This window comes from Bos taurus, chromosome 5, assembly GCF_002263795.3.
Source record: "Bos taurus isolate L1 Dominette 01449 registration number 42190680 breed Hereford chromosome 5, ARS-UCD2.0, whole genome shotgun sequence".
NCBI lineage: Eukaryota > Metazoa > Chordata > Mammalia > Artiodactyla > Bovidae > Bos > Bos taurus.
The window spans coordinates 88,418,023-88,434,395 of NC_037332.1; positions in this window are offsets into that span (position 1 = coordinate 88,418,023).

Consider the following 16,373-nt stretch of genomic DNA (forward strand, 5'->3'; position numbering starts at 1 on the left):
CAGGAAGATCCTCTGGAGAAGGGATAGGCTACCCACTGCAATATTCTTGGGCTTCCGTTGTGGCTCAGATGGTAAAGAATCTGCCTGCAATGCTGGAGACCTGGGTTCAATCCTGGGGTTGGGAAGATCCCCTAGAGAAGGGAATGGCAACTCACTCTAGTATTCTTGCCTGGAGAATTCCCCAGACATGGGGTCACAAAGAGTTGGACACAACTGAGTGACTTTCATAAATTTTTTTTTAATTCCTAATCTCTTTCTTTCAGATACCTGAAATATTCATCAATCCGTTGAAAGCAGGCATAAATAGAATCCACCAACAAAGTTTACTGTTAACCCTTTTTCACTGGTTACAATCTAGCTCCTGACCTCTCAATGTATGTGGGTGCTCCCTTCAACAAATACACATCTGAGTATGTACATTCACATCTATCTTAACTGCCTTAAAGAAGTATATAGTTGCTATAAATTTTTACAACACGTATTAAAACAATGCATAGATAAGTCAAATACAAGTGTTTAGAATGGATGGTAGAAAGATGCTTACAATTGTAATATTCTTTAAGTGTTTCTTCTAGACAAAAGAGTCACCTTTAGGAATAAGTTTTTGATAAATTGTGAGATGTATTTCCAGACTTGGTCTTAGCTAAAAGGCTGAGAAGAAGTGATAATAAAATGTATTTTCAGTGATAAGAAGTTCAACCCACCTTTTCTACCAGTTTTTAAGATAACAGTGGCAATACATTGCTGAGTTATGGTGGGCAGGTTCTTTTTAGTTCAACAAAGGGATGATAATAATTGTTATGGAGACCTTTCTGGCAGTCCAGTGGTTAAGCCTTCAGGCTTCCACTGCAGAAGGTCATGGGCTTAATTTCTGGTTGGGGAACTAAGATCCCACATGCCACATCATGTGGGCAAAAACTTTTTCTAATAAATAAATAAAATAATTTTTATGAAAGCTAGTGAACTGGGCATTTTTGAAAGATGGTTGTCCCCCTACTAAAGGAAGTTGCATGAAAATAAACTTATTTCATCTTGATTGATGGCATTTGTTTAGTATCTGCTAAGTGTCACTTCTGAGTGATAAAATGTGATTCAGAGAGATTATTTGTCAGAGTAATACAAAGCTTTCTAGTATATTAAAATTCGTATAAAATCTTCTGAAATAACTGTTTTCCTAAGTTTTTTTCTGAAAAAAATTTTTCTGAAAAAACTATCTTTTTTTTTTTCATTATACTTAAGTTACAGATGAGAAAACTGAGGCTAGAAGGTAAATTAATTACTCCCAAATAGTTGATTTAATCATTGATCTCTGTCTGACTCCAGAGATGGCACTTCTATTTTTGGAAGTATATATTTTTATTAAGAAAATAGTTTTTACTAAGAAAAGCTAGTGTATTATGTCTATTTAATAAAGCATAATTATCCTCTAAATTTTATATTTAAAGTGGCAAATTAAATAAAAAATTAAAATTGAGCTCAAAGGAAAAAAAAAAAATTGAGTTCCAGAGATGGTACTTCCAAACACCAGAGAAGGGAGGAGTAGTAAGATTGGGGTGTACTGAAGAGAGATTCATGCAATAGAATCTAGGAAATGCAGAATTATTGAGCATCAGTAAGCGTGAGGACAGGGTCAGGTCTAGAGACTCTCCACTCTCTAATACTATTTCTGTCAAGTTTCTCGGCTTCATTCTTCCCTTCAGAGCTGTCATCTCCACCCCTCTCTCCACTCCTTCCTCCTCTTGCATGTAGACTTTCTGACCATTCTGATTCCAGATGAAATCTTGGAGTACCTGCACCCACAGTCACTTTCTTCACTTCTCAGATTGTCTATTTCCAAGTATCAAGCAAGAAATCTCCTGTGTCCAGCTCATCGTTTGATCTTACATATGACTGGACAAATTTACACGACTCCACTTTGGGTCAAGGATCAACCTTTGGCCTAAAGAGCTGTGGCCAGAAGGTCTGAGCCAATTTAAAGTAGTATCTTCTGCTGAGGGGAGTTTCACAGTCTGGAGAGTGACATAAAAATCAGAATACAAATTCAAATCACATCCAGTATTTCCAGAAAAAAAAGAGTGATGGGACTGGGCTGGCTACTGATTCTTTGGGGGAAAAAAAGAAAAATTGAAAAAAAGGGAGGGAGAGCCATTCTTCAATTACTTGAGTGAGGTAGCTGACTAAACTCTTGGGCATTCCTTCTATGTTCGAATCCCCTACATTTGCTCCAGAGAGAGGGAAGTCCAAAGAAAGATATAATTTTCTTTTAAAACAAGAAAACAAGACAAAATCTCCTGCCATAAGTAATCACTTCCAAATATTGACTTTTTAAGCCCAAGTTTTATTTCCCTGTGGAATGACTGCATAACACACAGCTTGGGAGACATTTTATCCCACTGCCCATTCAAAATGAGTAGTAACACTCATCTAGAATTGCACCATCCTGCTCATTTCAGGATCCTCAACACATATGACAATCACAAGCATACTTTAGATAGAGGCACCCGTTTCTCCCGGTGACCTATCACTTCCAGTGCCAAGGACTTGGCCCAGGCACAGAGTTTGCTGTGTCCTTGACAAAGAGGAGAGAGGAAATGGCAGAAGCAGATTTAGGAGTAACAAAATTTCACCTGAAAATAGGAGCTTCTTTTCTTTGTTCCCACTTGACAACTTCCAGCCCATATTAAATGCAGTATAACATTATATTGGAAACACAAGGCATCTAGGCTTTTGGCCAAAAATGTAGGGAAAAAATTAGCAAGCCTAATATTTCATGGAAAATTCTTGGCTTATATAATATTTTAATAAAGCTTAGTTACAAGTGCCAATAAGGCATAGAGATGACAGAATGATTTATGATTTAAATATCATATAATCGCTGTAGTGTCTAGTACTGCCTTGTATCAGACAACATGAGAGAAGAAAATTCCCGGGGGCAAAGAAGAGCGAAGCAATGCAAAATCAATGCAGGTATCAGTAGAGTGCATATGGCATAAACCGTCTCATTAAAAATCTGATGAAAGGATAATAATAGCTAACACATACTAAGAAGATCTGAGCTTTACAAGTATACTCTCATTTAATCTTGACAAAAATTCTATGAGGTAAGCATTATCACCTCCTTTTTACAATTGAGATCCAGATTGGCTAATGTGCCAAAGGTTTAGTTGAATTGAGATGCAAACTCAGGCAATCTGATTTCCAAGCTCATGCTCATGCTCGTAGCCATGTGCTATACTAGACTACTGATATAATTAGTGAATGAGTTAACTTCTCTTGGAATTAAATGATTTCTATGATATACAATCTATCAGTTCAGTTCAGTCGTTCAGTCGTGTCCGACTCTTTGTGACCCCATGAATCGCAGCACGCCAGGCCTCCCTGTCCATCACCAACTCCCAGAGTTCACTCAGACTCATGTCCATTGAGTCAGTGATGCCATCCAGCCATCTCATCCTCTGTTGTCCCCTTCTCCTCCTGCCCCCAATCCCTCCCAGCATCAGTCTTTTCCAATGAGTCAACTCTTCGCATGAGGTGGCCAAAGTACTGGAGTTTCAGCTTTAGCATTATTCCTTCCAAAGAAATCCCAGGGCTGATCTCCTTCAGAATGGACTGGTTGAATCTCCTTGCAGTCCAAGGGACTCTCAAGAGTCTTCTCCAACACCACAGTTCAAAAGCATAACAAGGAATTATGTCAGTCTAAGTAGAATATATTGAAAAAAAAGAAGTGGACCAAGAATTTAAAGACTTGAGTTCTAGTCTTGGTCTGATCACACATTGAATGTATGGCCTTGGACTTATCATTGAAAGGCTAAGTTTCCGTTTCCTCATTTGCAAAAAGGGAAAAAAAAAACAAGAAAGCATGATAACAACTGCCTGCTTGCATCACTGTTTTTGTGAAGCTCAAATTAAATGATTTTGAAAAAAGTTTATAATTTGAAAAACATGTTCTGATATGAAATATTAACATTGAGAACTCACTACATATATCACATCTTAATAGTATTATAGGGATTCCCTGGTGGCTCAGACAGTTAAGAATCCACCTACAATATGGGAGACCTGGGTTTGATCCCCGGGTTGGGAAGATCTTCTGGAGGAGGGCATAGCAACCCACTCCAGTATTCTTGCCTGGAGAATCCCCATGGACAGAGGAGCCTGGCAGGCTGCAGTCCATGGGGTCGCAAAGAGTCAGACATGACCAAACAACTAAGCACAATAATATTAGGGATTTTTTAGGTCAGAAAATAAAGTTTTTCTGAAAGTTTAAAATTTGATACGATTTTTAAAATTTTGATATGATTCCAACTTTACAATGTTGAGATCATATATTCAAGCTGAAATATTATATAAAAATGGCTCCAAAATATTGAAATCCTTGGAATTCTGGAAAGGGCAAATGCAAAATCAGTCTGCTGAGATACAACCTACATCTCCTGGGAAGGATGAATAAAATCAGATTAACTCCCATTCAAAATTAAAATCACCAGGATAGGAATCAAGAGACACAACAAATAACAATATTAGCACAAAAACTAAAAAATAAAATGATCCATAAGATATTAAAAATATGTATGTTTTTCCAAAAAAGATGTGAAAATGTGCTCAATATAATTTTTCATCAGGAATGCAAATAAAAGAACAGCTACCTACCCACTAAAATGACTAAAACCAAGAAGACTAACAATACCAAGTGTTGGTGAAGGTGGAACTGTCACACGCTATTATTGAGAGTATAAATGGCACAACCAATATGGAAAACTGGCTGTTTCTACTAAGGCTAAAAATATGTGCCTCTGCCAGGACTCAACATTTCCACTTCTGGGCACATATCCAAGAGAAATGAGTGCTTATGTCCACAAAAAGACTTGTACAGAAATGTTAAGAGCAGCTTTATTCCTAAGAGTGAAAAGAAAACAAAAACAGCCCAAATCCCTGACAACGGGAAGATGGATGAATAAATGGTGGCTAATCCACACCAGGAAATAACTATTCCTGGTATATGGAACAACATGGCCAAAGCTCACAAATATTATGTTGAGTGAAAGAACGCGGATACCAAAGAGTATCTTTATATGTGATTCCATAAGAGTATCTTTATACATGATTCCATGTTTACCAAGCTAAGCAACAAGCAAAACAAACCAATAATAAAATAAGCCATACCAAGTGAGCTCTGGTGGGGATCCATTACAATCTGGAAAGGGGCAGAAGGAAATTTTCTAGAGTGATAAATATGTTTTATAGTTGGTCTGTAATCTGTATGGCAGTCACATAGTTGTATACATAGGTTTTTTTGGTTTTTAATATTACATTTTTTGTTATATTCTATAGATTCCTGAGGCCGTGCTCATTTTTTTCAGTCTCTTTTCTCATTTTTTAAATAATGTTATTTATTTATTTCTGGCTCTGCTGGGTCTTCGTTGCTGCTCAGGGTTTTTCCCTAGTTGTGGCAAGTGGGATCTACTCTAGTTGCTGCATGGGTTTCTCACTGTAGTGACTTCTCTTGTTGCAGAGCACAGGCTCTAGGTGCGTGGGCCTCAGAAGCACATGGACTCAGTACTTGCAGCCCTGGGCTCTTGAGCTCAGGCTCAGTAGTTGTGGTCCAGGGGCTCTGTTGCTCTGTGGCAAGTGGGATTTTCCCTGATCAGGGATCGAACCCGGGCCTCCTGCATGGGCAGACAGATTTAACACTAAGCCACCAAGGAAACCCTACAAAGGCTTTTTAAAGGTAAGAAAAAAGAGCAAATTAATTTAAAATAATCAAATAGGGACCTTCTAGAAAAGAAAAAAGCCATTCAAATTACCAATTCAATGGAGACGTTAAACAGCAATTAAGTTTAAACTATGAGAGACTTCTTTGCACTGGAGATAGATTTAGAATGTAGCACAGAAAAAACTGATAGAAAATAAAAACACTGAAATGTAGAAAACTAGTTACCAGTGGGAAGAGGCAAGGAGGTAGGGGATGAAGAGATACAACTATTATGTATAAAATAAGCTACGGTATATTGTACAATACAGAGAACATAGCAAATACAATAACTATAAATAGGGTATAACCTTCAAAAATTGTGAATCAACATATTATATGCGCATGTGTACTAAGTCACTCCAATCGTGTTCAACTCTGCAACCCCATGGACTGTAGCCCATCAGGCTCCTCTGTCCATAGGATTCTCCAGGCAACAATACTGGAGTGGGTTGCCATGCCCTCCTCCAGGGATTGAACCCATGTCTCTTATGTCTCCTGCTTTGGCAGGCAGGTTCTTTACCACTAGCACCACCTGGAAAGCCCACTATATTGTACACCTGTAGCATATAATATTGTACAGCAAATATATGTCAATTAAAAAAAAGACACTGAAATGATGTGGAGGCTAGATTTAGAAGGTCTGAAAGAAAGGTCCCAGAGGGAAAAACTGAGCATGAAGAGGACTCAGAGAGCCAAGAACTATTGCTAAAAAATTTGGACTCAGATGATTTCAGGAAGTACCTAATCCCTATTCTATTTAAACTATTACCATCCATAGAGAAGGGATATGCATCAATTCTTTCTACACTCATAACATTTATCCAAAATCAGGCAGAGATAACACAGAAAGAATAATACTAACTCACTTAAAGGTATCAATGCAAATATCCTAAGTATATATTAAGAAAACAACCTAGTATTATATTAAAATAATAACTTACAATGACAAAGTGAAGTTTATCACAGGAATGTAAAAATAATATAACTTTTTTAACCTGGTAACTTAATTCATCCTATTAACTGGCCAAGGAAGAAAAAAAAAAGGTCACTTTGGTATATGCTATAAAGGTCTCTTATGTAATTCTTCATTCCTTTTTGATTTTAAAAATATAGAAAAATTAGACTTCTATGATGCTACAGTGGATAAGAATCCTCCTGCCAATGCAGCGGACATGGGTTCGATTCCTGGTCCAGGAAGACTCCACATGCCACAGAGCAACTGAGCCCGTTCACTACAACTACTGAAGTCCGCACGCCTAGAGCCTGTGCTGTACGACAAGAGAAACCACTGCAATGAGAAGGCCATGCACTGCAATGAAGAGTAGCCCTCATTCACCACAACTCAAGAAAGCTAGCACACAGTAATGAAAACCCAGTGTGGCTAAAAAATAAAGCTTTAAAAGAAACACAGAAAGGTGGAAAAAGCACACTACCTCAAAATAACCATGTGAATTATATATTCTGGAAGCATTTTCTCAAAATCACTAAAAAGAAAAGCATGTCTATTAGCATCATTATTATTTACTATTGATCTGAAAATACCAACAAATGCAGGTTAAGAAAAAATACACAAATTAAAAATTAAATACTAATTAAAGAAGTAGCATGAAAGTTATAATTATTTTAGAAAATATTATGTTTTAAGTGTAATTAGCCTGTGCTAAATCCTTTTACACACTTGCCTCATTTAATATAAAACTCTTGAGAAGCAGATATTAGTGTCTTCATTGTATACATGTATATTTCATGTGTCTTCCACAATTTCTCAATTTAAAGAAAAAGAGACGACTCAACCGCATAATAAATTTCTGTAGATTTACAGAGAGGAGAGCATTTTATTATCCCATTTATTCTAACATTAAAAGAGGGAATTTGACATTTTAAATTAGCAACAAATACCAAATATTTCATTCTAATTTGAACCTATTTAGAAAAACAATCTTGTGAAGGCTTTTCTGGCATAGGTCATTTTTACCTAAAGGAATATTCAGGCTATTTAACAGCAGAAAAAAATCCTGGTAAATGATCACCAGGACCAGTGAGTCTACATGTCACTTTAAAACGTTCAACTTCTAAAAAGCCCTTCTGCAGCAGGCATTTTTGAAAGGTGGCAGTAAGGAGTACCCTCCTGAGAGAGTTCTGGAAAATATCAGGTTCCCCTTTCCAAGAACTGCATGAGTCACTGATTTTTCAAAAAATAGTGACGTGAAAGCTTAGCAATGGATTAAGACATTGTTGGGAATTGCTGTCTCCCTAAGAGCTTCAAAAAAGCCTATAGCAAGACAGACCTGAGGCTTCTGCAAACTTGCCTGTCTTTGGCCTGAGAATATCATGGCAAAATTTCACAGCTTGCAGTACCAGTGACAGCGTCTATTCTCCATCTTCTCTTAGAAAATGCTAGGACCCGCTTCATTTAGTACTAGCATTTTTCACCCTACCAGTAGAAAATAATTACCATGGGGAAGCTCTACTTGACTGATGAAACCACTTTTCTCTTGGAGACACTATTACAGTAATCCAGACATGCTGATTTCTTGGGTCTCTATTTTATTACCAGTATCCTGGCTGACTCGCTTTCAGTCTTGATTAAATTCAAGAGTTGAGGACATGCCAGTGTAAGTGCTGCTGGGTAGTTGGGATTCTGAAGGTTGGTGGGGGTCCCAAAAATAATACTTGAACTGACCTTTATTAAGTATTTACAACAGACCGGTCACTAAGTGCTTTGTATGGATTGTGTCATCTTGGTCTCATAATCATTCTATGAGTTTCTTAAACCTAAGTGGGCAATACATTCTCCAGGGGCATTCTTAAATGTGCCTCATTAGAAGTGTTTATACCATCTCATGAAAGATACTTCAATCTAGGGACCGAAGAAATTATTTTATTCTATCTTTCCTTCCATAAAAGCTTGGAGGAGCCTAAAATAAGGTAACCATGTGTCTCTCATGTAGTTGGATCACGGATTAACAATCCTCACTTTGAGATATTGTTCACTAAAAAGGGTTTAGGATTACGGATCAGATGTTTTAGGGCTTCTGTGGTGGCTCAGATGGTAAAGAATCTTTGCAATGTGGGAGACCCAGGTTCAATCCTTGGGTCAGGAAGATCCCTGGAGAAGGAAATGACAACCCACTCCAGTATTCTTGCCTGGAGAATCCCATGGACAGAGGAGCCTGGCAAGCTACAGTGGTAAAGAAACCGCCTGCCAATGCAAGTGACATAAGAGACATGGGTTCGATTCCTGGATCAGGAAGATCTCCTGGAGGAAGGAATACCTACCCACTCCAGTATTCTTGCCTGGGAAATCCTGTAGACAGAGGAGACAGGAGGGCTACAGTCCATAGGATGGCAAAGAGTTGGACACGACTGACATGACTTAGCAGGCACACATACAAAGAGGTCTATTCTGAACTCTGTAAAATGGCTCATCTCTGGCCCCAGTTACTCTCGTTGCTTTTCCTGCTTTCCTCTTTTTATAAATTTCAACACCACTGATAATTATAGAATGTATTACTTGTCTACTTGTTTGCTAACACCTTCCTAAGAATGCACTGGAGCCAGGGCTTTGTTTTGTTCACCTGGTTGTCTATTAAAAGATAGTCATTGTTATGAATGCCCCCTTCCTGGTTCACAAATTCACACCTGTGAGCTGGCAGAAGTTTGAGGTGTTGCACATGCAAGCCGCATGGAAATTTTTTTTTCACTGATGGCTCTAATTGATATCATTGAAGAAACGGGTAACCTAATTTGGAGAGTGAGGTTCTTTTGCACATAATAGATATACATCTAAAAAAGAAATGTTCTCTGAAATCACTGGAACAGATAAGTACCAAGGGTTATATTGTCATTCCCATTTCATGATAACTCCAAAAAGTGAGTGTATAACATGTTGTTTTGATTATTAGTTTATGTAACAGTTTTACTAAGTTGATTCCAAAGCAGTATGTTCCAAAGTGGTTTATATGAGGACACTAATAAAGCAGCAGATCAAGCAAATAGACGAACTGTTATTTGGGCTGCTAACATGAATCGTCTCCATTGTCATCTGAAGACTCTCCAAATTCTAAAATTTAATAAGGCTCAGACAAACCAAGAGTTCTAAAGTCACAAGTCAAATCAAAGGTAAGGTCATCAAACTCAAGGCCTTTACCCTTTACCTGAGATAAAAGGGAGGTTCAAGAGGGAAGGGACATATGTATATCTATGGCTGATTCATGCTGAGGTTTGACAGAAAACAAAATTCTGTAAAGCAATTATCCTTCAATTAAAAAATAAATAAAAAATTTTAAAAGGGTCCTTTCAAGGACTTCACTGATTTGTATTTAATAATCAAAGCAGCAGACAAATGGGGAAAGGATCAGCCTTTCTTGTTTGAAGTCACCCGACCAACTCTGTTTCTTAGGAGAATGAGAACTGCAGAAATCTTTTTATCTGCAAATAAAATGCACATAAAGTCTAAAAGGAATCTAACAGATGTTTACTTATAAGTAAATAGATATCCTTAAATTGTTTCCCGATTACTGTATAAATTTCTCTGGGATGTAACATGAGCAGATTCTTACTGGATTCCTAAAGTCAAGAAAATCATAAAATTTAAAGTTAGCTCTGTTCATTAGAGGTCTCCTCTAGGAGTAACGGACAAATCAGTCTTCACTCTTAAAAGAGCAATCAAGACATTATAGAACAGTTAAGAAAATTTTAAGTGGATGACAGCAAGAGTGATTAAATAAACAGACCAATAAAATAAGACTGAAGTAGTAAATATGTTCTTGAAAATTTGATTTCCCTCACAAATTTCTCAGAAGTAAATTTAAATGTTCATTACTTGGCCTATAATATGAGAAAAGGGGGATTATAGGGGGAAGAACTAGAATCAATTAATAATAGATATTGATGCAGCTACTTGTGTCCACAAAGATCTCTGGGGATACAGATATATCTCCATTAGGTTTAAAAGTTGTCAAGAGAAACATAGCCGGCAAATGCCAAGTTTAAACAAGTTTCATATGTAAACAAATCTAAGTACTGGGGACCTGGAGTAGTGAGGAGAGTTGCTGAGGAAGGAGGAGTTTGAAGGGAAGAGAAGGAAAAAATAAAGAAAGAAGGGAGAGATGATGAGTAATGAAATCTTCGCAGACAGATATGGCCCCAAACTTCAAGGAGGGCTTCCCAGGTGGCTCAATTGTAAAGAATAAGCCTGTCAATGCAGGAGACACACGTTTGATTCCTGGGTTGGATAAACTCCCTAGAGAACGATATGGCAACCCACTCCAATATCCTTGCCTGGAGAATCCGATGGACAGAGGAGCCTGGTGGGCTACAGTTCATGGGGTTGAAAAACAGACTCAACTTAGTGACTGAACAATGACAACAATAAAGACTTCAAGGGGACCCTGCCAAGCTTCAGATTACCTAGATGGGCTATGAGAAATGGTTGTAAATACACAAAGAAGGAAAGATGAGAGTTAGAGTAAGTGTAAGACAGAAATACAGTGCTGCGAGCACTATTCCTTCTTCCCTTCATTTGACGAGTATTTGTTGAGTACCCCTTTCCAGGAGCTGGGAACAATTCCAGACACTGGGTCTGCGGTATTAACAACAAACTATGTGTCCTCATGCAGCTTCCATTCAGTGCAGAAAAATTAGAGGAAAAAAACATAAAGACTTGGTTTAAAAAATGTCAGGAAGGAAAGAGAAAAGAAAAAGAAAGCCTGTGATGCTTTTATAGTACACAATCTCCATCTGGATGGCTGCTATTTGTTTTTAGGCGTATTATTGCCAAAACTTTACTTATCGGTTTCTTAAAATTAACCTTTATTATGTGTGTTCTTAGTGCCCTTATTTTGAATTAATTTGAAGCACTGACTACTAAAAAGTACGGTACAGAGTTTATCGTTCCAAAACAAGTCAAAACTTGAAACTGCGTATTTGGAAGAATTACATCTCACTAGGAAAAAAAACTGAATTCTAAATATGATTATTATCACAAAAGACCAGAATTTCCATAACATTCCGATATGGATTTGTGGCCAATCTTCTTGTAATTCTCCTCAAAAGTTCACCATTTCCCATTCAATTTCCCTATTTCTCTCTCATCGCAATGTCACAGTCCTCTGTGACTTTACCCTCCAATTGATGGAGGGTATTTTTCTGGAGCTTTCTTTTTGTATACATTTGTATATTGTCTATTGACATTGCTTATTAGCCCTAGACCTCACTCCTTCTCTAATTAACACGACAGTTTCCAGTGTCCCCTCCTGCCGATCACAGAATGTTGGAGCCTGAAAGGACTCTACCTAGAAACGAAAACTTCAAAGCCATCTTAGTCGTGACATTGTACAGGAGACAGGGATCAAGATCATCCCCATGGAAAAAAATGCAAAAAGGCAAACTGGCTGTCTGGAGAGGCCTTACAAATAGCTGTGAAAAGAAGAGAAGCGAAATGCAAAGGACAAAAGGAAAGATATAAACATCTGAATGCAGAGTTCCAAAGAATAGCAAGGAGAGATAAGAAAGCCTTCCTCAGAGATCAATGCAAAGAAATAGAGGAAAACAACAGAATGGGCAAGACTAGAGATTTCTTCAAGAAAATTAGAGATACCAAAGGAACATTTCATGCAAAGATAGGCTCGATAAAGGACAGAAATGGTATGGACCTAACAGAAGCAGAAGATATCAAGAAGAGGTGGCAAGAATACACAGAAGAACTGTACAAAAAAGATCTTCACGACCCACATAATCACGATGGTGTGATCACTGACCTAGAGACAGACATCCTGGAATGTGAAGTCAAGTGGGCCTTAGAAAGCATCACTACGAACAAAGCTAGTGGAGGTGATGGAATTCCACTTGAGCTATTTCAAATCCTAAAAGATGATTCTGTGAAAGTGCTGCAGTCAATATGCCAGCAAATTTGGAAAACACAGCAGTGGCCACAGGACTGGAAAAGGTCAGTTTTCATTCCAATCCCAAAGAAAGGCAACGCCAAAGAATGCTCAAACTACCGCATAATTGCACTCATCTCACACGCTAGTAAAGTAATGCTCAAAATTCTCCAAGCCAGGCTTCAGCAATATGTGAACCGTGAACTTCCTGATGTTCAAGCTGGTTTTAGAAAAGGAAGAGGAACCAGAGATCAAATTGCCAAAATCCGCTGGATCATGGAAAAAGCAAGAGAGTTCCAGAAAAACATCTATTTCTGCTTTATTGACTATGCCAAAGCCTTTGACTGTGTGAATCACAATAAATTGTGGAAAATTCTGAAAGAGATGGGAATACCAGACCCCTGATCTGCCTCTTGAGGAATCTGTATGCAGGTCAGGAAGCAACAGTTAGAACTGGACATGGAACAACAGACTGGTTCCAAATAGGAAAAGGAGTACATCAAGGCTGTATATTGTCACCCTGTTTATTTAACTTATATGCAGAGTACATCATGAGAAACGCTGGACTGGAAGAAACACAAGCTGGAATCAAGATTGCCGGGAGAAATATCAATAACCTCAGATATGCAGATGACACCACCCTTATGGCAGAAAATGAAGAGGAATTAAAAAGCCTCTTGATGAAAGTAAAAGTGGAGAGTGAAAAAGCTGGCTTAAAGCTCAACATTCAGAAAACGAAGATCATGGCATCTGGTCCCATCACTTCATGGGAAATAGATGGGGAAACAGTGCAAACAGTGTCAGACTTTATTTTTTGGGGCTCCAAAATCACTGCAGATGGTGACTGCAGCCATGAAATTAAAAGACACTTACTCCTTGGAAGGAAAGTTATGACCAACCTAGATAGCATATTCAAAAGCAGAGACATTACTTTGCCAACAAAGGTCCGTCTAGTCAAGGCTATGGTTTTTCCTGTGGTCATGTATGGATGTGAGAGTTGGACTGTGAAGAAGGCTGAGCGCCAAAGAATTGATGCTTTTGAACTGTGGTGTTGGAGAAGACTCTTGAGAGTCCCTTGGACTGCAAGGAGATCCAACCAGTTCATTCTGAAGGAGATCAGCCCTGGGATTTCTTTGGAAGGAATGATGCTAAAGCTGAAACTCCAGTACTTTGGCCACCTCATGTGAAGAGTTGACTCATTGGAAAAGACTCTGATGCTGGGAGGGATTGGGGGCAGGAGGAGAAGGGGACGACAGAGGATGAGATGGCTGGATGGCATCACTGACTTAATGGACATGAGTCTGAGTGAACTCCGGGAGTTGGTGATGGACAGGGATGCCTGGCGTGCTGCGATTAATGGGGTCGCAAAGAGTTGGACACGACTGAGCGACTGAACTGAACTGAAAGTAGGCACTTCTGGTGTTCTCTAATCAGCTTCCTTCCATGGCTTACCACTACCTCCTAAAGACTGTCCAGACTTCTTTTTTTGAGCATTTAAGTCTGTCTGGTTTTTTGGGTTTTGTGGGGCTTTTTTTTAGGTATCAACACGGTTTTCAACTTTATCTTTCCCATTCATTGACTCAAAAGTATTCTTTGAGCCCCTCTGATGTTTAAGCTGTGCTTGAAGGTTGAGTCACAGCCCTGCTCTCTAGCAGCCCTCAGTTTCATGGACTGCAGCGAAGAGTGGAGAGGGCATGGGACAAGGACAGGAATAACTCCTAAAGTGTTCAGAGTGGTGTGACAGAGGTTGTTCAGGGAGCACTGGACCCACACATCCAACCCCGCTCTTTTGCCTACCTTGCTGCATCAATGCTGATTACTTTATTACTAAAACATGCCTCACTCTTGTCAATGCTCCCTCACACTCTTCCTTCCTGAGAAAAGTGGAATGTCTTTTCTCAGTTTTGCTCCTAACCCAAATATATCTGGTCTTTCAAAGACTAGTGATCATGTCCTACTCTTTTCGACCCCATGGACTGTAGCTCACCAGGCTCCCTGTCCATTGGGATTCTCCAGGCAATAATACTGGAGTGGGTTGCCATGCCCTCCTCCAGGGTATCTTCCCAACCCAGGGATCAAACCAGTGTCTCCTGCACTGCTGGCAAATTCTTTACTGCTGAGTCACTGAGGAAGCCCCTCAGACTAGATCAGATGCCAAATAATCTATGCTGATTTCTTTCCTTAGTCTTCTAGTCTTAATATATCTTGATTAGTTCTATTTCCACTCACATTCTAATTATATCCTTACTAGTATTAGAGTTTATTATCAAACCCATGTCTCTTACTACAACTGTCTATCTCTTAAGAACAGCAACTGTGATTAGATATATATATATATATATATATATATACCCCTTGCCCAAATAGGTATTTGATGAATGTTATCCCAGCTAAAATAACAGGGAATAAATTGTACACCAAACAATTGCAAAATGGAATAATGAGGGGATTAACTGTACAATTGGATCCCCACATTTGTAGTAAAACTACTACACAAATTACTGTAAAAATTCACAACAGTGGAGAACAGAGCTACCACTAATAGACTAGGATCCCCAGGCTTGAAGGGGTTAAGCAGGTCTATCCACTAGGAGGAAAAAACGATTCTTCATTTGCCTTCATTAAAGACTAATTTTAGGTCTCTTGGTAATTAAATGAACACATTGTTTATGCTCCATACTGCTTTCTGCTCTGAGTCTTGGAAAATACATGAAATTTCCAAGAATTAAAGTTTCCATTAACACAAGTGCCAAATCAGGAGGCCTGACCTGTGGGAGAAAGCACATTTGTCTTTGCTGGCTCCTTTTCAAAAAGCTATAGAAAGATATTTACTATATAACCTTTCTTGTGCACAGTTGCTCTAGTCTATCATCAGGACATCTACACAAGAGGGAGAAGCTGCAACATTTCAGAAAGCCACCAATTACTAAAGACGACGGTTTGAGTTCTAAAGTGTTGACAGCAGTCCCTGTTCAGGATAAAAATTTTTTTATTGGAAGAGACTTTGAGTGGGTTTTTTTTTCTTCTACTTTTTTTTTTTTTTGGTCGCAGTTGTGTGTGTGTGTGTGTGTTATTCCCTGAGAACCAGCTTTGGCTGGTGAAGAAATATACAAAGTGGGTTTCAGAACATCTTCTACTTGGATCATCCCTACCAGACGGAAATTTAATGTAAATAATCACATGTGCACATAGCCCGGACGCCTCTGAAGAATATTTGCTGATCTCTATCTCTGGTTTTACTCGATCTGAAGTAGCATAGTTACCTACCCAGGTTTAAAAAAAAAAAAAAAAAATCTCTTTACGTCAATGCACTCGAACTCTAAATTCTCTCCTCTGCGCTGGGAGCCTTTCAAATTCATGCTGGCGGCAGGGGGTCTCGGCTACTGGAGAAAGAGCCAGTTCTACAGGCCCCGCCCTTCCCCGCCGCCCCTCCCCCAGGCTGGTTCGCTAACTCTCCCGGACTCGCCTCCCCCCGCCACCCCCTCCCGCCCCCATCTCGGAATTTCGGCTGCCTCAGAGGGCTGGCGCGCGTCAAAGCCCGAACTGGGAGACTGATTTGTGGAGCATCACCCTCAGCTCCTCTCCCCGCAACCCCTCCTCCACCCCCGGCAGCAGCCCAGGGCCAGAGCCGAGCAGGGGGAGGGGGAAGAGCGACAACCATCCCCCTTCCTCCAGCCCGCCCCAGTGGGTGCAGATTCAATTGCACCTTTTATTACTTTAACTCTTCTCCCTAGGAC